This window comes from Acanthochromis polyacanthus, chromosome 5 (assembly GCF_021347895.1).
Source record: "Acanthochromis polyacanthus isolate Apoly-LR-REF ecotype Palm Island chromosome 5, KAUST_Apoly_ChrSc, whole genome shotgun sequence".
NCBI classification, from domain to species: Eukaryota; Metazoa; Chordata; class Actinopteri; family Pomacentridae; genus Acanthochromis; species Acanthochromis polyacanthus.
Genome location: NC_067117.1, coordinates 36932308 through 36959043, shown reverse-complemented (window position 1 = coordinate 36959043; position 26736 = coordinate 36932308). Strand labels below are relative to the sequence as shown.

Sequence of the window (26736 nt, the reverse complement as noted above, 5' to 3'; positions counted from 1 at the left end):
AATTGGGATTGACATGCAGTTTTGGTGTTACAACAAAAACTTAAACTTTGTGTCAAATAAAGAACATTTTGAATCTCGCAAAGAATGTAGAATATACTACAGCATTACTCACATGGGATTTTATCAATTTCATTTAAGAATTTGCTTTTGATCTCCTCAAACATATCATTCTTGTTGATCTCTGTGTTGTTGGAGCCAGAGACTTCCGGCGCAGAGGCGGACATGACTGCCGGTGTGGGGGCCATGGTCATGGTGGAGGCAGTGGTTGGCTCGGCCGCCGTCATGGCCTGTGGCTTTCTGAACAAGTTGAACTTCATTGTCAAAGACTAGGTGCAGCGTCCCTGGGACACAATGAGATCAGACACAATGCAAGGATAAGTCACAATGCACCAGTAAAGTGTCATGACATTGTTAAATGTTACGGACAGAATGGATTGAATGGATTGTTGTGGCTCAAACACTTAGAACAATGTTGAATTGAAAACAATCATTGTCTGGGCTTTTGGACAGATTTGTAGGATGAAAATTATTTATGAGAGAAATGTGAGGAAGATGAGAACTAGTTCCAGCCCAACTTAAAAGCTTTAACGTCATTATACAGAAAATAAATCTTAAACTTCTCAGAAAAATTCAAATTCTGCTGATAACAATGTTATGGAATTCAAAGCACCGGAACACATGCTAAATAGACTTGGCTGTATGATTCAGTAAAAAAAAATGTTAAGTTCAAAAATGTCAACTTTGCCATTTTCATGAAAGCAAATTTTTGAGGAAAATCCAGGCTTGAACTAACTGTGACGTCACCCATTGGTTTCAACGCCGAGAAAATGAAGCCCGGATTTTGCTACTTCCTGGTCACCATTTTGGATTTTTTGGAGCCAGTGACGTAAAAAGCGTCATCAAACAGGCTGGACTGGAGAGCAACTAGGGGCAGGACCAGTCAATGGGACTGCCAATCAAGTATAGCCACGCCCCCTGGCTCCGGCAACTTTAACGATTTATTTAAAATTCAGTATTGATTTATTTTAAGATCGGACACCTGATCTCTCATTTTGACCATGAAAACTAACGGGGCAAACATCCTGAGCTGCAGAAAATCCGTCTATCAAATTTTATTTTTTCCAAAAATGAATTGGGGTCTATGGGGCAAAAGCTTTTTGGAGCCAACCCTAGCGGACGGCGTGATATTGCAAGTTTTTGACACTTCCGGGTGGGCTTCAATTTTGGAGCCAGATGCTACGTCCATCTTTATATTTCAGTCTATGGGAAAATCATGTAATATGATGTAAAATTTCTCCAGGTAAGTTGTCTCAGCTTTTCATGTACAGGTTTTGAATATCAATAGTAAGTGACTAATAAATATAGACACAAATCCCCAAGTAAAAAATCTAATATGGTGTAAAAGCCACACAAGTTGAAACCAAAGTCATCCATTACGTTGACAATGTAAGAATTTCAGTGCTTCAAGACTGAGCTGGAGCTAGGGGGAGTATCTCTGCTCCTCTGAACACAATGATTTCCCACATCTTAATATTTTTGTCTAAAAATGAAGTCTTCCTTGAAGAAAACAAGAAGATCTGTACAGGTAAATGGTAACTTAGTTGGTGCAAAATAATGAAGAAGTTTGATACCTTGACAGAATCATTTTTGCCTGTTAAATATGAAGATATAACCTAAAGATAGCTTTTCTCAGTGTAAACTTGGGCTCTTAGGGAATCGGTGACTGGTTCCAGCTTACAAAATTCAGTTGTCTGTGAAAAAAAAAAAAAAAAACATCTTGCTGCTTTACCCTTTTGTTTTCTATGAATTACACAAAAGAGATATGAAGTGTCAGTTATGAACATGTTAAATGCCAAGCTTTATAGGTGCTTGGGATGGACATTGTTATGATTAGAAAAACCATTTTGGCTCTTCCCAGTCCTTTAGGCTATACAAAGAAAACTGTCATTGACTTGTAGCTCCCTATTTACTGTACAAAGATAAGAGTGCTGGAAGTATTAATCTTGTCGTCTAGCTTTAGACAAACAAGCAAATAACCTTCTCCAAGTGACAAACTAATCATTTGACTTTTCACAGCTTGAATTTTCTTGGCATCGACATGTATCTTGTTCTATTCTATATGCATATAAGAATGACTTATTATGAAAAGTATGTCTCTAATCAGAGACTAATAAAACAAGTGTCTCCTCTTTAAGCAGTTCACCAAACCAATTTAGCTCCCAGCCCCAACTGAATATTATATTATTTATTCTCTGCTTGCTCTTTGCATGACCATAAGTGACAGCAGCACACTGTTAACATTTACTTCTGAGGTGTAACTGAGAGTTGTGCTCTTGTGACAAATCAGAAAAAACATGCTACACATAACTCGAAGTATTTTGACAGTATCTATCCACTTTTAATTACATTAGAATCATCGACTCATACTGTGGTGTCAACAGAGGCAATTTTTCCTGCTTTTGGTGGTGATTTATCTGATCATTTAAAGCATATGGCAAGAGGCGTATTGGGATTTGGATGCTGCATTTAAGCTTTGGTGCTCCCCACCAGCTCAACATAGTGCTAAAGAATAATTGGCAACTTGACAGCCTTTTACTTGCTTTGCAGCTGTAATTACCTCCGCCAGGAGGTTATGTAATCACCGGAGTTTGTTTGTCTGTCTGTCTTTCTGTCTGTCTGTCTGTCTGTCTGTGTGTGTGTCCGTTTGTCTGTTAACAGCATAACTCAAAAAGTCATGGACGGATTTTCACCAAATTTTTACAGGATGTCCGGAAGAGCAAAAGTAACAATCGATTAGATTCTGGAGATCCGGATCACCGTCTGGATCCAGGATTTTTTTGAAGGTCGAAGGACAATTGAGAGATGGCCTGGCGGCCATCTCTCAATTGGACAGAGAAATCCGTCCATGACTTTTTGAGTTATGCTGCTAACAGACAAACGGACACACACACAGACAGACAGACAGACAAACAGATGGCCTGGCGGAGGTATCCGCTCTCCGAGTGCCTTTCTAGTTTCTTAATGTTTTGTTTTTGCTTCAGGGTGAAAATTCAAAAGATTAATTAATATTTTTGTTTTTTTAAGCAACCACAGACAATCTAATGTGACTCACTCCTTTTTTTTTATTTCTCAGTACGTTAAGCAGTCGGTTTCATATTATTAAAGTAATATGGTGAGGCAGACAGAATCTAATGAATCAAAATAATAGAAAAAAATGTGACAAATTAATGTAAAATAAATCAGCCAAACACTCAAAAATAAAAGACTAAACAAATTGTGTACACGTGTCGGAGTGAGTGAACGTGGGCATGAGTACATCAATATAGCTCTGAAAAGTTCTGAACTATCAAAGGTTTTTTTTTTTATCTCCCTCTAAAAGCAGTGAAAAAGAAATAATCTAATTCGCTTTTAAAGAAGATTACTAACCAGTGTTTGAACAAGCAAAGACAACTGAGTATGGGGTTTCAAAGATTATAATCAGGCCCGGACTGGCAACTGGGAGAGGCGGGACTTTTCCCGGTGGCCTGCCTCCTTATTGGCCTGCCTGGACAGGCCAGCCACGGTCTGGCAGGCCAATGAAAAAAAGTTGATTGGCTTTTTGGCAGACAGGCCAGAGACAGCAGCGCTCGAAGCCTTACAGAGTACACGCCCACCCTCCTGTCACTCACACAAAGCAAGTGCTCTGAGCTCTAAATCAGAAGGATAGGGATTGGTCAAAGTGACATTTTTTTAGAAGAAACGTGCCATGATTGGTTAGTTGCTTTATGGCCCGCCCCTTCATAGCGAGAACGGGGAAGCATGCACTGCAGAGCGGTGAGGCGAGAGAGTGGAAGGAGCGAAGATTATGGAGCACCCTGAGAAAGCTGGCGGCAAAAAACGAGAAAAGACGAAGAGAAAAGGTGGACATGAGAGGGAGATGGAGAAGAAAAAAAGGTTGCTCGAGGAGGAAGGGGCAAAGTGTTATAAAATAACACAAATGTTTCATCAACCCCTGCCCAGGTCCAGCAGTGTACAGTTGAGAATAAATGATGCTGCTACTTCAAGTAAGTTTACAAACGGTCGGTTCTTCTCACAAATGCATCATCAGACTTCAAAGGCCAAAATATAATAAAAAATGTCTGGTCCAAATAAGCTCCACAGGTGTCAGGTGGGTTGCAGGAAGCCTGAAAACGTTTGAGACCCCCTCTTCAGGTAGGATAGGCAGTTGACTTACAATTTTCAGTTATGAAATGAACATTGGTGTTTGCATATACTATTAGCTATGACCAGCTGACATCTAAATGATTTGCTGACAAAATAATAGATATTTTTTTATTCCACGTTATATAAATAGTAGGAAAAGGAAAACATCAGAAAAATTGGTGAGGGTAGTGAAGAGATTACAGAAGAGAAAAGTACTGGACTGTATGGAGCTGTCGTTATGGTTGTGTTTAATAGACTTACTGTCTGTTTAGTAGTGTTGTAATTGCTATAACATAACTGTAAAAGGCATATTTTTGGAAGGAAAAAAAACAAAATTTTGGTGCATTATCCCACGTGACACAACCCTTGCGGTGGCGGAAGTGGCCTGACTGATTGGAAATCTCCCGGCCTGAATTTCTTTCCCAGTCCGGCCCTGATTATAATACAAGAGTAAATAAGTCTAACTGGAGTGATATACAGCAGGTCTTTATCTAAAGATGTGACATGGTGCACAGTGCATGTGAGGATATCTGTATCACCAAACAAAAGCAAACCATCAGCATATGACAAACACAATCATGATGTAACCTGATCTCCATTGATTCACAGGCCACAGATCGATAAGTAGTGCATCTCAACATGTGTAGACTTAGCATAGACTTTCTTGGGTTGTGAGGCAGGATTTGTCGTCCATAGCATGCTGTTCATATACTGTACAGTAGAGGCCTATGTGTTGTGGGCCAGCAGATCATTGTTGCTAAGCAATCCTGATAGTCAGCTATCCAGAACTGACCAAAACCTGTCTATATCTTAAATGACCAGCCAATCAAATAACCAGCTCATTCAAGACCATTGTCAAGTCACTGCCCAAGCGGAGAGAATGGGCAGACTGCAATCACAGAGGTGTGATGCATGACGGTTAAGAATAAAGTTTTAGTTACAACATAGGCTCCTCCAAAAAATACTGTAGAAACTGCATGTTTGCGCAGTTTCAAGACATCACCTCTGACACAAAGTATGTTAATGACTGTGGTGAAAAATTCAGTGATTTCTGAACACTGATCCTGTGAATACCTCAGTAAGTTCCATAAGTTAACTAACCACATGTTTTTTGTTTGCATCCAGATCAGCAGTGATGACGAATGCAGTTGAATGCAAATACACCAAATACACGTCTTCCCCTCTTGTTTTAGTCTACCTTTTACCTCTGTGCCATTAGCACTCAGTCCTTATCTGCCTTTGATTTCTGCAGCTCATCACTAGCCAGCATCACTCAGGCATAAAAAATCATCTTCATTAACAATTATATGCAGCTACAGAGAATAGAGTCACAGTGTGACCCTAGCTTGAAAATACATAGAAGATTCAGTAAGATAGCTATGATCTAGTTGTGCATTTTGATTACAGCCATGTCAAATAACTGCAATTTAATCTGCAAAAGATCTTCAAAACAAAACTCACCGGTCAGATGTAATATTCCCTCTTGTGAGGTGGTTCATCCAGTATCAATAACTGTTTGGGCTACAGTTCCTTAGAGCTTTGGTAACATAGTCTGATCTCTCCCATAAGCAGAGACTGCAGTCTCCTCTCACTTCTCTCCACTGCAACACTACACCCCTCCTCCTCCTCCTTCTCCTCCTCCCTGCTGAAAAATCTAGTAGAATACCATTAGGAAAAACCATTAGGAACCATGAGGATTCTACCGGTCTAATGGGAATTGGAACACCATTAGAAGAAACCATTAGGAACCTACCGGTTCCATTAGGATGTAAAACCATTGATCCTGGCCTAATAGCTTGGCTAATGGATTTTTTTAACAGAAAGACCACAACGTGTGAGGGTCAATGGTGTTTTGTCAGACACCCTCATCTCCTCCACTGGATCACCTCAGGGCTGCATCCTTTCTCCTTTACTGTTTGTTTTATACACAAACGAGTGTCGTAGCCAACATATCTTGAAGTTTGCGGATGACTCAGTAATTGTGTCCTTGCCGAGTAGTGATGACCCTGACCATGGCCCTGTATTGCAGGAATTCACTGACTGGTGTTCCACATCCCGGAAGCACATCAATGTGTCTAAGACTAAAGAAATGTTTATAGACTTTAGGAAACATCAGTCAGTCTTCCCTGCTCTTGTCATCAAGGATCAAGCCGTCGAGCGGGTCCGTACTTATAAATATCTTGGCACTAATATTGATGACAAGCTGTCTTTCGACTTTCATGTCGATGTTGTTTGTAGAAAGGCGCATCAACGTATGTACTTTTTTAGGAAACTGCAGAGTTTTAAGGTTGATAGTACTCTTATGAAAATGTTTTATTCTTGTTTTATTGAGTCTGTTTTAACCTTTTCTTTTATCTGCTGGTACAGCTTACTTTCACTTAAAAACAAAAACAAATATAGTGAGAGTATGCAGCAAAATTGCAGGTATTAACCTCAACAATCTCTCTGATCTATATAAACTCAGAACCTTAAATAAGGCCCGCACACTCCTCACTGACCAGAGCCACTCCTTGGTTGGTGAGTTTGTGCTGCTCCCATCAGGCCGCAGGTATATCCTGCCAAGATGGCAAATAGAGACAAACATTCCTTTGTCCCTGCTGCAATTGTCCTGCTAAACAAGTGACTGACTAACCCGTTTGTGCTATCCATTGTTGTTATTATTGTCTGTGCTTGGTACTCTGCGATGCGATTGTTGTTGACTTGCTCTGCTGGCTGTATAGTGATTTGCCCCATGGGGATAATAAAGATTCCTTGAACCTTGATCCTTGAACCATTAGGAATGTACTGGTCCCATCAGGATGTAAAACCATTAGGAACCATTATACCAGTCTAATGGGAATTGGAACATTGGAACACCATTAGAAGAAACCATTAGGAACCTACTGGTTCCATTAGGATGTAAAACCATTAGGAATGTACTGGTCCCATTAGGATGTAAAACCATTAGAAACGTACTGGTCCCATTAGGATGTAAAACCATTAGGAACGTACTGGTCCCATTAGGATGTAAAACCATTAGAAAACTGGTCCCATTGAAAACTAAAACTTACTGAAACCTATTGCTGCAACAAAAAATATCTTAACACTGGGCACCAGAGACATCTATGCATGTGTGTAATTGTGTATGTATTCGGATATTTTCCCCTCCGAATTGGGAACAGGACATATGGGGTGTGACAACTCATTGCAGTTTGTCATTTTTTTAAATTTTTTAAACCAACCAACAACTTTGGCAAAGAAGTATGTGGCGTCGACAGCAGCAGTTTACTGCTTTCCCGAGAGAGAAACAGAAAAAGAAAAATTGTTAATATTTTAGTCACTGCCTCATTCAAGTCATTCAAGACACAGCAATTTCAAGAACATTTCAATACTATATGGGAAGTATAGTTTTATCCACCCTGGTCCTATTTTCCCATCCACTTTTTTTGTATTCCTGGATAGCTAAAGCAACACTGCAGAACTTTTGAACCTTCAAAATATTCTCTTCCAAGTCTGTTCTGTGGAGCTTGGTGCTGTAACAGAGAGAATGGCCTCTCCAACGCACCCGAAAGACCATTGGTGGCCGCTAAAGTGGACCAAAGTAAAATGCTCTGCAGTGCTGCTTTAACAGATTAAGGGAATTTTTTTTTTTATTGTGATCTGGTATGAAAAGTGTTACACTTAAATATAACGTTTATGTTCTTTATTGCAGTGCAACATTTCTTTAATAAAATCCAGACATTTTGTCTCAAAAGTTTCAAAACGTTTCTTTAGTAGTTTTGAAGACCGAGGTTTGAACTAAACCGTGAGTCAAAAACCAAGGTTTGAACCAAACCACAGGTTAGGTGAACTGTTACAGCTCTACTAAATGAGTGGTGTGATTTTCAGTATTTACAATTGCTCCAGTACAAAGCAAGGGACTGCAGTGTGTATTCTGAATACACTGAAAAAAGTTTTGGACCTGAAGTCCCTAACCACTGCTGCCGAAAAAGTAGAGCAAGAGTTTGAACACAATACTCACCTCTGTCTGAGGGCTCCTCATCCTAATATCACTAATCTTTTCTGATATGGCTCGTCTAACTAGGGCCAGCCGCTTTTCAATGGCCTCCTTTGGATAGCCCATCTTCTGAAGCCGGTCCCTCAGGCAGTCTGTCACCAAAGACAAAGTATTTGACTTAGCAAACTACGACAAAGCTGCTGTGAGAAATCAATTTAAAAGAAAAAAGAGGTAGGGCTAGGAGAAAAAAATCCATTCATATAAGAGTCGGGATTATTATCCTTTACAATTCTCAATTCATTCATAATTTTTAAAAATCAATTTTTATTGATGTTCCTTCCGTTTCTCTGCGCGCCCTCACAGGCTTCCGTACACAGCGCCGCAGCAAGCCGAGACAATATGACACTATGGTCACGGGTCCCCGCATGCAGTTTTTTAATCAATAGAATGAGTTCAAATCATGTATTTTGAGCCGGTGATTGTAATCCCCTCTGCTGCGTGTCGGGGTTCCCTGTAATGCTAATTAACAGTTAATAGGATGACTGTACACTGGAGTGATCGGTCTGTAAAAAGTCCCAGTGATGTTGCACTGTATATCAGCACTCATAGAATGCCTCTCATCCAGTTAAATTACTCAGTTGGAACTAACTGTTGTATAATGGGTTATAAGGTACTTACCTCTTATGACAGCCACTTTTTCTGGGGTCAGGGGACGCTTGGGGACAGAGTCTTTGACCGCGTTTGATTTGGCCCCTGTGACGCTTCTCTCCCTCAGTCCCTCTGTGCCCCAAATGCAAACTGCCAACGACTTGCAGAATTGGGAGTTTGATTTTGCCTCCTGCACCCTCTGCCATTTCTCCTTGTTCAGGGAAACTCCTGGGCCAAGTTTGATCTATAAAACTAAAAACAAGTATTCTGTTAGACCTGAGACTTAAAGGAGAACTCCGGCCAAATGTCATGTCAGACTCCACACCTTAAGGTCACTGTGTGCTAATACTGGAAAAAATTTGAGGACAATCTGCTATCGAGACTATCCAGACTCCACACACTGCTCAGTGTTCATGCCTACGACAGAAATCTGTAGCCAGCAACATTACAGTATGTGACGGCGCACCAAACCGTGACGACACTGACAGCATTGTTAATACCATCAACATTTTTTAATAACGTTATTAAACGGTATTACCGTGACCCCATACAACCCTATTAGTAATGATCAATCTTTCAAATGGTATACTACAGGGGTCGGCAAGAGCCATTTCGACCGTTTCGTTTCCCACAGAAAAGAAAACACCGGGAGCCGCAAAATCCTTTTGGCATTTAAAATGAAGACAATGCTGCATCTATCGTTTTTTTTTTTTTTTTTTTTACCTCTATGCCCTTGTTAATCAGTCGTGATTACTTAATTACAAAGCCTCTAATTAGACAGATTCATTTTTTAATTGTGTCCTTTCACTAATATGTATCTTACTTGGTTAATGTCATTTTTGCTCCTGGACCTCATATGTTACATAATGTTAGCTGGAAATCAATATTTTGCGAATGTCTATTTAACTTGTAAAATCTAAATCTATTTATCTTAAGCTAATAACTTTTCTCCGGTAACTTGCTGCCCTATTTTTCCAAGACGACACTCCTCTGACTCTCTGACCTGCTGCCTGGATGTGACATCGAGCTGTGTTCTTGCGAGTAGCGTGTATTACCCTATCATGAGTACTTTTGACTCAAAGACGTGTCTTTCTTGGAGTGGAGCTTTAATATACAGGCTTGCCATTCTTGAGTACAAAACGATGTGAAACTACAGGCGTTGCTTATCCAGGAGTAAAATTTTAAAAAGGCATGAAACATGTGGGAATCGGAAGCTCCGTGTTGTCTCTCTGCATCAGCTTTGCGCTCTCATGTCACAGGCACAGCACATCCGGTGGAGTGACACGTCAAAGTAAGAGCGGTAATTTCACAATAAAATTCTCTATATTAAAATGCATTGAAACGCGCCTGAAAGGCAGAACAATGAATTTTCCAAATTTACAGGGAGCCACAACAGAGGGCTGAAAGAGCTGCATGCGACTCCGGAGCCGCGGGTTGCTGACCCCTGGTCCCTTTGAAAGACATTATCAAACCAAAACTGTGTGTGAAATGGTTACTTTTCCTTCTTCGTCCAGCTCTGGGGTGATCGCGTCAGGTCCTTCCAGACCTGTTTTTCCAGACTGGGGGAGAGACTGTTTCAGGATCCCTGTAGGATAGAATAAAAAATATGAATAACATTCTACACTGTATAAAAAACACACCCAGTATAGCACTGTATGAACTCTGAGTTTGGTTGTGGCTACAGTATAGGCACTGCATCAATTCTTCTCACACTCGGATGAACTGACACTCAGACAAACAGGCTGGATAAGAAAGCTGCTGCACATGGCACTCAAACACAAAAGCACTAATTTATTGGCCATGCCCACCAAACTCTGAGCATCTACTTTACATTCTGATCCTATGTAGTTTGGCGCTCACAGCGCTCAGCACCCTCGGCAGAAATAATGCTCTCAGAGCTGACTTTATTTGTTGTAATGAGTTGTAATCTGGTCAACTTTTGGAACAGCGTGATGCTCGTCAATGTCACTTTTCTCACACTAACCAATAAAAATAAAGAAGGAGTAGGCATATGTTAGTGACAGCAACACAACTGGAGAGAACACGGAAATATGAAAGGACTCATTTTGTAACCTAGCAACTGTGGCATTCTGAAGAGAGAGCACTAAGCGCTCTGAAATCAGTTGCTAAAAAGCGTGTTTGGTGGACACAGCCCCTTAATCTAATAAGAAAAAAAACTTGAGAAGTGTAACCCCGGGTTGCAAAGCATCACTAAATAAAAGCCTGTTAATAAAAACAGCCAATAAGAAATACATTGTAAGTGTGATAAATAAATAAGTGACAAGTGATAGACAATAAATAAATTAACTTGGTTAAAAAATCATTATGATTGTCAGCAATGCTATATTTCATGACGATTTAGGATTTAAAACGTGTAAATTCATGTTACTTTTATTTTTATTTTTACAAAACAGTTAAAAATGTGTTTAGACTCTTATTTTGAAGAGTTGCGTTGCAGCGCGACTCATGTGACTTGCCACAGCCAAACGGGTTGTTTTGTCTTTTCCTGCTTCTGAAGGAGGGAGATGTGCAGATAGTCTATGCAGAGCTGCTGCTTAAACAGAAGAAAATAGAGAAAGAAACGAGTAAAAAGTCTATTCAAAGTTGTTTTTTGTACTCTGAGGGAGTTATTTTTGTTTTTTACCGGTCTGAGACTGGGTGACATTTTATACATTGCTGAACGGGACTTGGCCATTAAGGTTTGGACCGAAAATTCTGAGCGAATACTGGAGTTGGATTCCACATGTGATACAAGATGGCGAGCCGCCCAGGGACTCCTTGAACTGTGCATCACCCAGAAGCAAGCGCCTTCTGCTGGGCGTTGTGCGGTTTCATCAAGAACTGGTAGGATCGATCCATATCTCTCTGCCAAACTGCAGTGGATTCTCACAGACATTGGATTAACCATTCGGGACAATCAAAGGATGTACAGTTATAAGGATAAAGACATTTACTTGTGAAATACAGGTTATTCAGCCTTTTGCTGGATTATTTTGAGTTTGTGCATTTTCTATTTTGTGTGTGTGGAATCAACCATATGTTTTAACGCTGAGATGGTATTACTGGAGCTGTAAATGTTTTTGTTTGGAACAAACAACAAAACAAGTAATGGTTGACACTATAAAGGGAGTTGAATCAAACTTTCAACGATATCTCTTGAACTAAAGAACTAGACTTTATTGAGAAAAACACTGAGTTAACTCAACAGATTAAAGAAGGAAATTTGAAATCGATACAAACAGTAACCTAGGTTGAAAAAATAATATCCTTTTTAAGCCAAATAATAGGTTTAAATCTAAAAAAGGAAAAGAAAACTAAATCATTTGAATAAAAAGGGAAAATATTTCTTTTCTTTTGTAAAGTGATATTGAATTTTTATGTCAACTGTCTGTTTTCTGTCTGTCACTAAAATAATAAGCCGGCAATTTAAACTTATCCTCTGGTCTGTGGTTATTAATGCACCTGACCTCTATCGCTGCTCCAGTAGTCGAACCTAGCATTGGTCCTAGTATACTGTAACTACTCCAGAAGTGTTACAGAAGTGGCGAGCCAGCCAGGAGCAGTACTTGAACTTTATTCCTGACCCAGACCTTTAAAAATAGGCCAAGCCCGGCAAAATGGATATAGTTGACAGAGAAAATGTTAAAGTTCCAAACTCAGTTATTGTTAGTGGGATTACTGACACAGCTGTCGATGAAGATTTAATTGACTTCCTGAGCAAGTATGGGCGGACTACGAGAACCCTTAAAATAGATGATCCCCAGTCTCCCTACCACAAAAATGCAATTGTGGAGTACGAGAGTGGAGCTGCCTTGGCAGCCCTTGAACCTTCGCTGCCCTACACACTTGTGAGTCCGAATGAAGTCACTTACGAAATAAGAGCCCTGTCAACTGAGTACATATCAGTTGTTACCAACAGTGCCACCCACAATTTTTTCAGTGAACTACGGAAAATTGCCAAATTAAGTGGCAAATCTTTTGAAGCTGTTTTGCATGAGCATCTGTCTGAATGCACACAATCAGTCGCAAGCAGTCCTGAACCTTCTGAAATTGTGGTCTCTCCCATAGAGACACAAAGTGAACCAACAACCCCAGTCGATAAGCCAACACCGGAGAATCACCAACCCTTCCAAAAAGAAATTGTGGAACCGATTATGACTAATGTAAGCATCAGTGCTTCTGAATCAGTCATCCAACCACAACCTGACCTCCCATCTAACATACCAAAGAGCTTTATAACTCACCCTGAGGTGCAAAAGGTAGTTGTAGAGCATATAGTTCGAAGTGAAGCTCCTATGTCACAAGTCAGTGCCTCTTTCCGTCTAAGACAGTTTTCAGGCAAACTACCTTGTCCTAGTCATGAGGCTGATTTTGATACATGGCGCCACAGTGTTGAGCTCATGCTTCAAGACCCAGATATGTCTGGCTTACAACACTCACGAAAGATTTTGGACAGCCTTGTGCCACCTGCTGCAAATGTGGTGAAACCTTTAGGCCCTAATGCCTTGCCTTCAGCATATCTTGAGTTGCTTAATTCAGCTTTTGGTACGGTAGAAGATGGCGACGAGCTTTTCGCTAAATTTCTCAACACGCTCCAAGATGCAGGTGAGAAGCCTTCACAGTATCTCCACCGCTTGCAAACCGCCCTCTCCAAAGCTTTGAAGAGAGGCGGTGTTGTAGCTAGTGAAGCAGACCGACACCTTCTGCGTCAGTTCTGTCGGGGATGTTGGGATAATGCTCTTTTAGCGGATCTTCAGCTTGAAAGAAAAAAAACCAATCCACCTTCCTTCACTGAACTACTGCTACAGTTAAGAGTAGAAGAGGACAAACACACTGCAAAAGAAAGCCGAATGAGGAAACACCTTGCTGCTACCAGACCAAAAGTGGGCTCACATGCTATTGCCGCAAGTACTGGCATCTCCGAACCCACAATGCAAAACGATCTCATTGAAATGCGAACACAGATAACGGAGTTGCAAGGTCAACTGACGAGATTGAAACCCCTAAAAGGAGACCCACCTGCAGCTTCTCGAAGTGATGTGGTCACAGAATTAAAAGCACAAATCACTGAGCTCCAGAGCCATCTTGCCAGAATAAAGCCATCAAGCCCCAAGAAAAATCCTAAACCACCAAAGGATAATGCTAAGGCCAAACCTAAGGTACCTGAACAAACTCACTCAACAAACCAAGCTGCAAAGAGTAGGCCAAAGCCTTGGTACTGTTTTCAATGCGGCGAAGACGGCCATATAGCCTCTGCATGCTCCAACGACCCAAATCCATCCTTGGTCGCTGATAAAAGAAAACAGTTGAAAGAGAAACAGTCACTTTGGGACAAGCAAAACAATCAAACACAGTCTTTAAACTAGAGCAAGCCCTCATTGTGGGACAAATGGGTGCTACCAATGAAGCTAGTCCCACCGAACCTTACCGTAAACAAAAAAAACTCTTCCGGCACCACAAATCAGCCACTGTAAAAATACCCAAAGGCTTAGTCGGAGCTAAGTACACTGCTCAAGTACAAATTAATGAACAATCTTGTAACTGCCTTCTCGATACCGGGTCACAAGTGACCACAGTGTCCCAGTCATTCTATGAAAACAATCTCTCACACCTGGAAATTCATCCAATACAAGATCTGCTGGAAGTCGAGGCCGCAAATGGTCAAAATGTCCCATATTCAGGCTATATAGGGGTCGATATTACTTTCCCTAAGAACTGTTTTGGAACTGAACTTACCGTGTCATCCCTTGCTTTAATTGTTCCAGACACACGCTCTAGTGCCCAATCCTCTCTCTTGATCGGCACTAACACTCTTGACCTTCTCTTTGACAGTCTCTCCCTGACCAATACAGATCTCACTGCCCTGCCCTATGGCTACAGAGTAGTGCTGAGTGTATTACAACAGAGACATGCGCAAAAAGAGAATGGCAGCCTAGGTCTTATCAGACTGTCAGGGAAAGAACCCGAAATCATTCCTGCAGGCCAAAGTCGAGTCTTGGAAGGGTCAGTTCATGTAAACACCAAAACTCCAGACAAGTGGGTAGTAGTTGAGTCTCCATCCACATCCTCCTTGCCAGGTGGTATCTTAGTCACCAACTGTTTACTTACCCTTCCTGAGAGACCCTCCCAAAAGCTTCCAGTGGTCCTGCGAAATGAAAGTAAACATGACATAGTTATCCCTGCAAAGAGTGTCATTGCTGAAATGCATGCCATGCAAGAGATATTGCCAAACAGTCAGATCCCACATCAATCTGAGCCTTCTTCCAGCTCAAATGCCACTAAGCTCAATCTCAACTTTGCTGATTCTCCAGTCCCTGCAGAATGGAAAGAGCAAATTGTACAGAAGCTGAGTGCTATGCCAGAGGTTTTTGCACTGCATGATACAGATTTCGGTTGCACTAACAAAGTGAAACACCAAATCAAACTGAGTGATGAAACTCCCTTTAAGCACAGACCCCGTCCCATACGACCACAAGATGTTGATGCAGTACGGAGGCATTTGCAGGAACTGAGTGAGGCAGGAATTATCCGCGAGTCCGAGTCACCATTTTCCTCACCAATAGTGGTGGTAAGAAAGAAAAACGGAGACATAAGACTCTGCGTTGATTACCGAAAGTTGAACCTGAACACAATCAAAGACGCCTATGCGCTTCCTAATCTGGAAGAGGCGTTCTCAGCCCTCTCTGGATCGAAATGGTTTTCGGTCCTTGACCTGAAAAGCGGGTACTATCAGATTGAGGTCGATGAGACGGACAAGCACAAGACAGCCTTCATATGTCCGATGGGTTTCTTTGAGTTCAACAGAATGCCCCAGGGCATAACAAACGCTCCAAGTACATTTCAAAGGCTGATGGAGAAATGTATGTGTGACATCAACCTTAAGGAAGTCCTGGTCTTCCTGGATGACCTTATAGTTTTCTCCGACACCCTCGAACAACACGAAACCCGCCTTCTCCATGTGCTTAGTCATCTCAAAGAATATGGTCTGAAGCTATCACTTGAAAAATGCAAGTTTTTCCAGACATCCGTGAGGTACTTAGGGCATATTGTCTCCCAGCGCGGTGTTGAAACGGACCCCGAAAAAGTTGCAGCCTTAAAAACATGGCCAAGTCCCAAGAATCTGAAGGAGCTTCGTTCCTTCTTAGGGTTTGCGGGGTATTATAGAAGGTTTATCAAAGACTTTTCTAAAATCGTCAAACCCCTTACCAGTCTGACTGCTGGATACCCACCACTGAGAAAGAACAGTATCCCTAAGCCAAACGATGTCCAGTATTTCGAGCCAAAAGCTCCTTTCGGGGAGAGATGGACAGAAAGTTGTCAACAAGCATTCGAGATGATAATAGACAAGCTAACTACTGCCCCCGTGTTAGGCTTTGCCAATCACAAGTTGCCTTATGTACTACATACTGATGCGAGTACAACCGGGTTAGGGGCCGCCCTTTATCAAGAGCAGGAGGGAGAGATGCGTGTAATCGCATACGCGAGCAGAGGACTATCAAAGAGTGAAAGCCGTTACCCTGCCCACAAGCTTGAGTTCCTTGCCCTCAAGTGGGCTGTAACAGAAAAGTTTTGTGACTACTTATACGGCAGTCCTTTCACAGTAATAACCGACAGCAACCCTCTAACTTACATTTTGACCACCGCTAAGTTAGATGCGACAAGTTATCGCTGGTTGTCCGCCCTGTCCTCTTTTGAGTTCCAGCTTCGGTACAGAGCAGGCAAACAAAACGTGGATGCTGACAGTTTATCCCGCCGTCCACATCCAGAGCCAGTAAATGATCTTGTCTCCCTCAAGGAACAAGAGCGAATCCGCCAGTTTGTACAACACCACTTACCTGGCACAGATCCTTTCACTCACGTTCCTCCTCACGCTGTCAGTGCAATCTGTGAAAAACACCTCGTCCTCCAGTCTGATATAGACCACGATGCTTTTATGTGCCCACTTGTAACATCCCTGTCCATGTCTGCTAATGCTATTCCCGACAGTTTCGAGCAGTGTGACGCTTTTCCTGTCATTCCAAGCATGTCAGAAGAAGAGTTGAGACAAAGTCAAAGAAATGATCCTGCTATCAATGAAATCATACACCAGCTTGAAACAGGTGAAACCTCTCCCCCTACTGTACGTCAAGAAATTCCGCAACTTTCCATCCTTCTGCGTGAATTAAACAAACTTGAGTTCCAAAATGGGATTTTGTACAGAAAAAGGCAAGTAGGTGAAGGAACCCAGTATCAACTCATTCTTCCTGAAAGCCTGAGACCTATGGTGTTGAAAAGCCTTCACGATGACATGGGTCATCTCGGTTTTGATAGGACTCTTGACTTAACCCGAACCAGATTTTTCTGGCCAAAAATGGCCTCAGATATTGAGCAAAAGATCAAAAGCTGTAGCAGGTGCATTTGCAGAAAGACTCCGCCAGAGAAGGCAGCGCCCCTAGTAAACATTCAAGTCACCAGACCTCTCGAGTTAGTCTGTATTGACTTTTTGACCATCGAACCAGACCGCAGTAGCACAAAAGATGTCCTTGTCATCACAGACTTCTTCACAAAGTACGCTGTAGCAACTCCTACTCCAAACCAAAAGGCTCGAACTGTAGCCAAAGCCCTGTGGGAAAACTTCATCATCCACTACGGTTTTCCGGAGAAGTTGCACAGTGACCAAGGGGCTGACTTTGAATCGAAAACCATCAAAGAGCTGTGTGATCTTGCTGGAATACAAAAAGTCAGAACCTCACCCTACCACCCCAGAGGAAACCCTGTAGAGAGGTTTAATAGAACCTTGTTAAACATGCTGGGTACACTCAACGACAAAGACAAGAGTCATTGGCGTGACTTTGTTAAACCACTCGTACACGCGTATAACTGCACCAAACATGAAAGTACAGGGTTTACGCCTTACGAGTTAATGTTTGGTAGGCAGCCTAGACTACCAATAGACCTTGCTTTCAATGTCCCTGTGAACCATCGTCAGCAACAATCTCACTCGCAGTACGTCAAAGCCCTCAAATCTCACCTCCAAGAGAGTTACCAACTGGCTACGAAAAATGCTGCTAAAGTTGCTGAACGGAATAAAATCAGATATGACAAACATGTAACTGAATCTGTCCTGGATGTTGGCGATCGTGTGCTTGTGAGGAATGTTCGGATTAGGGGTAAACACAAGTTGGCTGATAAGTGGGAGTCCATTGTTTATGTGGTTATAAGTCAAAAGGACAACCTACCTGTATATACAGTCAAACCTGAGCACCAAAATGGTCCCACCAGAACTCTTCACAGAGACCTTTTGTTACCATGCAGGTTCTTGCCAACTGTCCCTGAAAATCCTCCTGCAATCCAAGAAAAACCACGACGGCCAAGCACACGTCAACACCCCATTGCTGATCCTGACGAACCTGAGTCCGAGTACAACTCTGAGGAAGAGGATAGCTACCCTTTGTATTACCCTTCAAGTCCTCCCAGAGAGATCTCGAGGTCCTTTGAGACTTATGAAGTAGTCCTTCCTCCCAAACCTCATTCAAGCCCTGCTGTTGAGCAACCCAAATCAGACAATGCTCAAGCGCCAGGACCTGCTGGACCCCCAGGACTGTCTGGTGCTCCTGGAGAGACTGGTTTGGAAGGATCTGCTGGTCACGTTGGTGCACCTGTTCGGGACGGAGCTCCTGGGTTTGAGGAAGACCGTGGTGAGCCTGATGATGCTACATTGCCTGATAATGCTCCAGAGGGCATGAACGTGATGGAAACGGCAAACTCAGTTGAAACAGAGAATGCACCTGAATCTGTAAAGGAGGGACAGCAAACAGCACAACAAGATAAGATGGACAATGCACCAGATTCAAGCGAGGAAACGAGTCAACCTCACATTGAAATGAACGGAGACCAACCTGTAAACAATGACAACAAAGAACATGACTTTGAGACAGAACAAGCTGTCAGACGATCTTCTCGAGAGAGAACAAAGCCCAAACTCTTAACCTACCCTCAATTGGGAAATCCTCTTGTCAGCATAGTTCAGTCTTTGTTCCAGAGTTTAAGTGAAGCTGTAACTAACTCTATTGAAGTCCATGAGATTCAAGTAGTCTAAACTATGCATTATGCAAAGGGACTTGCATAGATTTAAGCGGGGAGGGTGTAACCCCGGGTTGCAAAGCATCACTAAATAAAAGCCTGTTAATAAAAACAGCCAATAAGAAATACATTGTAAGTGTGATAAATAAATAAGTGACAAGTGATAGACAATAAATAAATTAACTTGGTTAAAAAATCATTATGATTGTCAGCAATGCTATATTTCATGACGATTTAGGATTTAAAACGTGTAAATTCATGTTACTTTTATTTTTATTTTTACAAAACAGTTAAAAATGTGTTTAGACTCTTATTTTGAAGAGTTGCGTTGCAGCGCGACTCATGTGACTTGCCACAGCCAAACGGGTTGTTTTGTCTTTTCCTGCTTCTGAAGGAGGGAGATGTGCAGATAGTCTATGCAGAGCTGCTGCTTAAACAGAAGAAAATAGAGAAAGAAACGAGTAAAAAGTCTATTCAAAGTTGTTTTTTGTACTCTGAGGGAGTTATTTTTGTTTTTTACCGGTCTGAGACTGGGTGACATTTTATACATTGCTGAACGGGACTTGGCCATTAAGGTTTGGACCGAAAATTCTGAGCGAATACTGGAGTTGGATTCCACATGTGATACAAGATGGCGAGCCGCCCAGGGACTCCTTGAACTGTGCATCACCCAGAAGCAAGCGCCTTCTGCTGGACGTTGTGCGGTTTCATCAAGAACTGGTAGGATCGATCCATATCTCTCTGCCAAACTGCAGTGGATTCTCACAGACATTGGATTAACCATTCGGGACAATCAAAGGATGTACAGTTATAAGGATAAAGACATTTACTTGTGAAATACAGGTTATTCAGCCTTTTGCTGGATTATTTTGAGTTTGTGCATTTTCTATTTTGTGTGTGTGGAATCAACCATATGTTTTAACGCTGAGATGGTATTACTGGAGCTGTAAATGTTTTTGTTTGGAACAAACAACAAAACAAGTAATGGTTGACACTATAAAGGGAGTTGAATCAAACTTTCAACGATATCTCTTGAACTAAAGAACTAGACTTTATTGAGAAAAACACTGAGTTAACTCAACAGATTAAAGAAGGAAATTTGAAATCGATACAAACAGTAACCTAGGTTGAAAAAATAATATCCTTTTTAAGCCAAATAATAGGTTTAAATCTAAAAAAGGAAAAGAAAACTAAATCATTTGAATAAAAAGGGAAAATATTTCTTTTCTTTTGTAAAGTGATATTGAATTTTTATGTCAACTGTCTGTTTTCTGTCTGTCACTAAAATAATAAGCCGGCAATTTAAACTTATCCTCTGGTCTGTGGTTATTAATGCACCTGACCTCTATCGCTGCTCCAGTAGTCGAACCTAGCATTGGTCCTAGTATACTGTAACTACTCCAGAAGTGTTACAGAAGAAACCTGGGGTACTGAGGAGCTGCTCTTGCAAGCGCAGGTTCAGACTTCGTATTGTCTTGAGCTCTTCAGAAAGTTCCTTATTTTGTCCTGTAATTTTTGGATTTTGGCGTCCTTTTCAGCCAATAACATCTCATTGTCTTTATTACTTACTTACTATGAAATCTAAAACAGAGCTTCTTTTTTCTCTCTTGAATGCTTACATTTATTATGTTTAATAAATAATAGTTAATTAGAGGGGAAGTCCATTTAGTAAACTATCACAACTTAGTTGACTGTTTCATGTCCTCTTTAATTCATCAAGACTAACATGACAAAGATGCAAAATTTGTAAGGCCATAATGAATTTTTACCTGCCAATTTTAAAATTTGCCCATAATAATAAGAGCTGCTTTCCCCTGGGGTCCTTCTCCAGAGGATTTTATACCGCTTCTTGGCATGGAAGTCATCCAGATTTCGGAGATGGAAATTTTCGATTTCTTTTGTGCACACAGCCTCGCGGACATTGTCAGCAATGTATCGCACATATGCATACATTTTCAAACCTGGAAGACATAAATAATATATTAGTACTTTTTCTGTCATATAAAAATTACTACTAGACAGAAAGAGAAAAATAACAATGAAGAGAGTTAGTTTATAACCAGTTACGTTTTAGTTTTTTGGGATCCTGAATTTTAGGTCTTCATGTAATGTTAGCCATAATTATGATTGTTAAAATTAATAAATCTAAAGACATGTATTCGTTTGAACATCGTTTGAGCATTTGTATTTTTTATTATTTTAGCAGTCCGACAGGACAAAGATTGATTAGTGATGATCTGCCCTCCTCCCCTCCTTCACCAGTTCACTTTGCTCTGAGAAGATCTGACAGTTTCTGACAGAAACACACTTTCGTGTTTAATATAAAGGCCTCCTTAATAAGGAGTCCTTATAAAGTTGTGTAAAGTTGTATAAAGTGCACCTGGTTGGTGTCCATGTCATTTACATCACGTTAGGTGTTTTCTTTTTATAAAATCCGTCATTAACAACAAGTCTCCTCCACATGCAGCAGTGAATTTGGGTTTTGGGTTGATTTTATAAAACATCATGCTGATGAAGAAAATCAACACACTAAACAGTAAGAGAAACTTGCCGACCTCCTCAGCAAGTGTGTATTTTATGAGCGCTGCACTGACTGTGAATTTCTCTTTGGAGATTAATAAAGTATCTATCTATCTATCTGTCTGTCTGTCTGTCTGTCTGTCTGACAGAGGAGAGGTGCTGCAGTATATAAATTACATTAAAACTTAAATGTTGAAGCTTATTAGTACTCTGGTCTTCATTAATTCAGCCGTTTAATACCTCATTTCAGTGGTGTAGTGGTTCCTGGAGAAGTGGGTATACTCTTAATTTTCACCTTTTTTTTAACTAGTCCAGAAAAACGCCCTGTTTTAGAAACAGTGACATAGAAGACTACTCTATTCAATTTATTCAGTCATTTCTACTTGCCCATGTCAGGGCTCCCTCCTCACCCCCATCCTTCCCACCTGACATCCCCAAATACCCTTTTCCCCATCTGTTTCCTCCCTTTCATGCTTCTCTCCCCCTCTCCTGTTCCTCTGCCCTGCCTGTCCTGCCTGTCTCCCATCTGCTCCTCTGCCCTGTCTCTCCCCCTGCAGCTCGGTGCCTGAGTGGAGTCCAGCTTCTCAGCTGACTCCACTCAGGCAATCAACCACCTCCACGGCTCCCGGGCAGCTGACAACCATCACACTAATGACTCACCTCTACAATAAGTACCGGCTCAGCCTTCCACTCCCTGCCAGAGTATTGAACAAGAACTACTCAGTTCAGTTTGCTCTCTAGCCTCTACAAGATCTGTTTTGAGTTTCCGCCGTGTTTCTAACGTTGTTTTCTCCTGTTTCTACTCAGTCAGCTGTCCGGGATCCCCCGCCATCCTCCTTCCCCTCCGGCTCTCCCCGACAAGCCTTCACCGGTTTCTCCTGCCTGGACCCCCCCACTCCTGCCTGGACCCCCCCCCACTCTTGCCTGGACCCCCCCACTCTTGCCTGGACCCCCACTCCTGCCCGGAACCCCCCGCTCCTACACCCTGGTTTTCCCCCACCGAGCCACCATTTTCACCCCGAACAATAAATCACTTGCATTCAGCCAGCCCTGGTAGTGTGGCTTTCTGCTCGGGTCCACCCGCTCGCCGTGACAGCCCACTATTATAAATTATCATGGCTTGATTAGGAGCAGTTTGTAATTATTACTGGTCACACAAGCAAACTAGATTAATGTAACATGTATTTATCATGAGGCAAACATGGTGTTTCAGTTACTTTTGAACATTTATTTAAATAAAATACTTCAAATATGAAGTTGACAGTGCATCCTTGTTCATATTTCATCATGAATAAAACCTCAATATTGTTTTAGGTCGAATCTTAAACTACCTGTCCCCATTCTTATGTTTTTACTTACCGTATTTTCACGACCATAAGGCGCACATAACAGTCTTAGATTTTCTTCAAATTGTGCGGCGCGCCCTATGGTGCAGTGCATCCTGTGTGTGTTGTTGTTGTAAGGCGGACGTAGACCAGGTGGTTTTTTCCACGCATCACTGTCGCTGTTGATCTGTGACTATGCGTGCCCATCTCACAGCCGATGTGAAGCAAATGAACTCGGAGCCTGCTGTCATTCCGGGAGGCCTGACAAAGGAACTCCAACCGCTGGACATCGGTGTGAACCGGCCGTTCAAAGTAAGGCGGCGTGGGAGCGATGGATGACCGATGGAGTCCACAGTTTCACAAAGAGTGGAAGGCAGCGCCGGGCGAGTTACGCCACAGTTTGCGAATGGATTGTAGATGCTTGGGCTAACGTGTCTGCTGGCACTGTTGTTCGAGCTTTCGCAAAAGCCGGCATCATTTCCGAGGCGCCGCACGGCACGGAAAGTGACTCTGACAGTGAAGAAAGTGAGCCTGGCATGTTTGATGGAGGTTTAGCGCAGCTGTTCAATTCAGAAACAGAGGATGAGGACTTCCATGGGTTTGATTGATGACGATTACCGGTAAAAAAAAAAAATGTGAATACCAAACTCAGTTTTGCTCCCGCTCTATTTTTAAATACGCACACTTGTGTGCTTGTTTTATCCGTGTGTTTTACCATGCCCGCGCCTATTGATGATTAAAAAAATGTTAGTACTTTGTAATCAATACTTAAATAAAGCACAACCAAACTCAGTTTTGCTCCCGCTCTATTTTTAAATACGCACACTTGTATGCTTGTGTGTGTGTTGTTGTTGTAAGGCCGAAGTAGTAGAGGACACCATGAGAACGTTAAAGGGGGAAGTGTGGGCGTGGATTGTATATAAAACCCTGGCCATATAATCAGGTGCGCCTTATGTGTGTGTTAAATACAGTAATGGCACACATAACTGAGACTGCGCCTTTTGGTACGGTGCGCCTTTTGGTCGTGAAAATACGGTACTTTAAAATCAACTACCAGCCTAGAGGTTTTCCCACATTATCCCAATCTAGCTAGCTTCAGACTTACGTTAGAATAACGTTAGCTTTCAAAACGTTAGTCAGACTCGGCCCGACACTCAGTTTAACCACTGGCGACAAAATATCCTCTCCTTGAAATGTGCAGTCGTGTTGCCAGTAGTTTAAAACAATGATTCATTTGAAAACCACCTTAAAACTTATGTGAGAATTATATCGTCCATGAAAGTAGGTTCGCTCGATACGTGCCACTCACTTGAAAGGTGTTTATTCTGCCTTTCTTGCATTTCCGCGCATCTTTCAAGCAGACCAGTCAATCAACTGGAGTGCCACAGAGGTGTTAGCAAAATTTTCCTCTGTATGACCCGCCCTACTCTGCCTCTGATTGGCTCATCCCTAAAGTTAACCAATCGAATCAGTGAAGGTAGCATGTACCAGCCAATTACAGGCAGAGGAGGGTTGTTCATGGCTTCATCATCCCTAAGGAAAAGAGGGCTACCTGGCACACAGATATTACTGAATGATGCGCACCAGGGAGCATTAGAAGTGGGTATACGCAATGCTAACTGAAAAATAAGTGGGTATACGCCGTATACCCTGGACTACACCAGTGTCTCATTTCAGTATCCACCCCTAAGTGCGAAACACAGTGTGCTGTACAGTTGTTCAGATTTAAAGGAGGCCTTAAAAAAAGACTCTTTAGTAATCAAATTACAATCGTTTCAGCCCTATTCTCAACAGAAAAATACCGGCTGGACTGACAGGCAAAACACACACATAGCAAACTTCAAATTAAGACAAACTAAACAAGATGCAGTAATCTAAATCACAAAGTGGCGGAGCTCAGAGGCGGGTAACAAGTTAGCTAATTAGCCATATTTACGAACATTAGCAGTAACGGCGCTAGCTTTCCAATGTGTTAGCTACACATACTCACTTGACTTGAACATGTATATCATAATATTAAAGTTTAATGCTTTTGACTCACGTTGACTTGAATATCATTCATATCATATTTTCGACTTACCAAGCTTTTCCTCGTGATGAAATGAAAGACCGCCAGCTCCCGTCTTCTATGAGGGCTCAAACTGGTTGGTTAGAACTATGCCATGACGATAGCGCTGGCCAATCATGTTACAGTATAACATGATTGACCAGCGCTGACATTTAAAAAATACTAACATAGAAAATTAAAAATCACTTGAGACGCACTTCGCCTTAAAGGGGAACTTCGTTTTTTTTTCAACCTGGGGTCTGTTTTCATATGTCATTTCATACGTGTGAGTGATGGAGAAATGAATTTTTGACATAGCTCCAGTATTTAGCATGGCAGTCAGCTTAGCACATAGACATATATATGTCAGGGTAGAGACTGCGATTTGGTAGAATTGGAGTCTCTACCAGTAGAGATGGAACTTTAAATCTGACCCCTGCCCTGACCCTTGACCCTAACCTTAAAAGTCTAACCTTAGCCCTGACAAATCTCTACTGGTAGGATTGGAGTTTCTACTGGTAGAGATTGCGATCGCAATCTCTACTGGTAGAGACTCCAATTCTACCAAATCGCAGTCTCTACCATGATATATATATTTAGTTCTCTTTTGTGTCTTTTTTGTCTTTTGGCTCCTTCACACCACAGACCTTGTAACTGTAAGTAGGCAACACTCCAAAGATTTATCCAAATGGTAGTTTAAGTGTACTGAAACATGTCACTGATCTAGGATGAAGAGGATGAAACTGTGTCTGCTGCCTTTACAGAGAGTATCCAGAAAGGCATATAGAGGTATGTTACTGATAGTTCTCTTCCCATTCACATTTTGGGTGGAATATAGAGTGTGACATTTATCCTGCACTGAAGTATTGCACATTCTCATCTTTTTTTTAACAGAGCATGGCTGGACAGCAGCAGGATGGTCCCTCAACTCCCACTGCAGTGAGCTGTATGTTCAGGAAACACCAGAGGTTCATTCCGTGGAATTCATGTGCAACTGTATAATTTAATGTCCTCTATGTATTCCCAGTTATCAGTAAAACGGATTTACAAACTGCATTTGCTGAGAGAAAAAAAAACAGATGAGGAGGGCAGTTTTGGAAATTGAAATACTGGAGCACAAGTTAGAGATGGGTGATGGTCACAGGTGAATTATGTTAACTATTGGAACATTAACTGAACTATCTCTTTATTTGTAGGAAATAAAGAAGACCAAATGAAATGTGTATCATGTCTTTATTTGCTGTGGTGGTGATGATGGTGACTTAAACTCTAAAGTGATTATTGCATATGGTGTCTCTGACTGCTCTGCTGTCCTGGATAGCTGCAGGTGGATGGGGTCATCATCTGGGTCTTCAGTTTGTAGGGCAGGGTGTTGCTCTCCTCTAATAGTAATATTATGAAGAACAACACATGCCACAGTAATATCACAGGCCCTCTCAGGGCCCTGAGGGTATGAGGTCGTCAGCCTGGGTTGGCATGGTAACCCCTGTCACCCAGCAGACGGCCGTCAAACTCTCCTGTAATGTATAGTGGATACATCAGACTATATTAAAGGAGGGAGACAAGAGAATTACATTGTGAAAATCTTTAGGCTGCTGACCATGCTGCAGTCTGTTGCTCAGGTTGGACTCTCCATAAATCCTGGAGTCATGACCAGACCCAGACCACTTGGCCTCCACATTAGAAATGATGTATGCAGCATCACATATGATCTGGACAGTGCAGAGAATGACAGATGTTGAACTATGATGCAGTCTTTAACATTTAGAAACCGTAGTCAGTCTACCTGTAGCCTACCTGCACATTTATGCTGTGAATGGACTTCCTATTCATGATGTGAGGGAGCTGTGATGGGGATGTGTGTGCATCTATGCATCCAATCACACTGGGAAATCCTAAAAGAAATTCAAATGACTAATCCCAGTCTGAGGTTGCAGCACAATGTCATTAACAGAATATGATTTAAAATGATTTTT

General features: G+C 41.7%; 1 protein-coding gene and 1 long non-coding RNA gene across 7 annotated transcripts in view; one reads left to right on the top strand and one right to left on the bottom strand.

The window, feature by feature from the left end:
- Nucleotides 1-22268, bottom strand: part of LOC110972740 (uncharacterized) — a 47129-nt gene extending 24861 nt beyond the window's left edge. For 2 of the 6 annotated variants that reach the window (XM_051948059.1, XM_051948062.1), the window contains exons 1-5: nucleotides 20638-21543; nucleotides 10303-10391; nucleotides 8837-9050; nucleotides 8183-8310; nucleotides 113-341 (exon numbers count right to left, since the gene is read on the bottom strand). The gene's annotated coding sequence lies outside the window, so the exon portion shown is untranslated. Of the gene's footprint in view, nucleotides 1-112; nucleotides 342-5643; nucleotides 5796-8182; nucleotides 8311-8836; nucleotides 9059-9861; nucleotides 10167-10302; nucleotides 10392-20637 lie in introns of those variants that run through there. The other 4 variants (XM_051948061.1, XM_051948064.1, XM_051948063.1 and 1 more) reach the window with 4 other exon arrangements.
- A 1238-nt stretch (nucleotides 22269-23506) lies between these two features.
- LOC127533964 (uncharacterized) lies at nucleotides 23507-25979 on the top strand. Its single transcript, XR_007941862.1, has 2 exons — nucleotides 23507-25549; nucleotides 25655-25979. It is a non-coding gene; the product is annotated as an uncharacterized LOC127533964 (long non-coding RNA).
- Nucleotides 25980-26736: the final 757 nt, after the last annotated feature.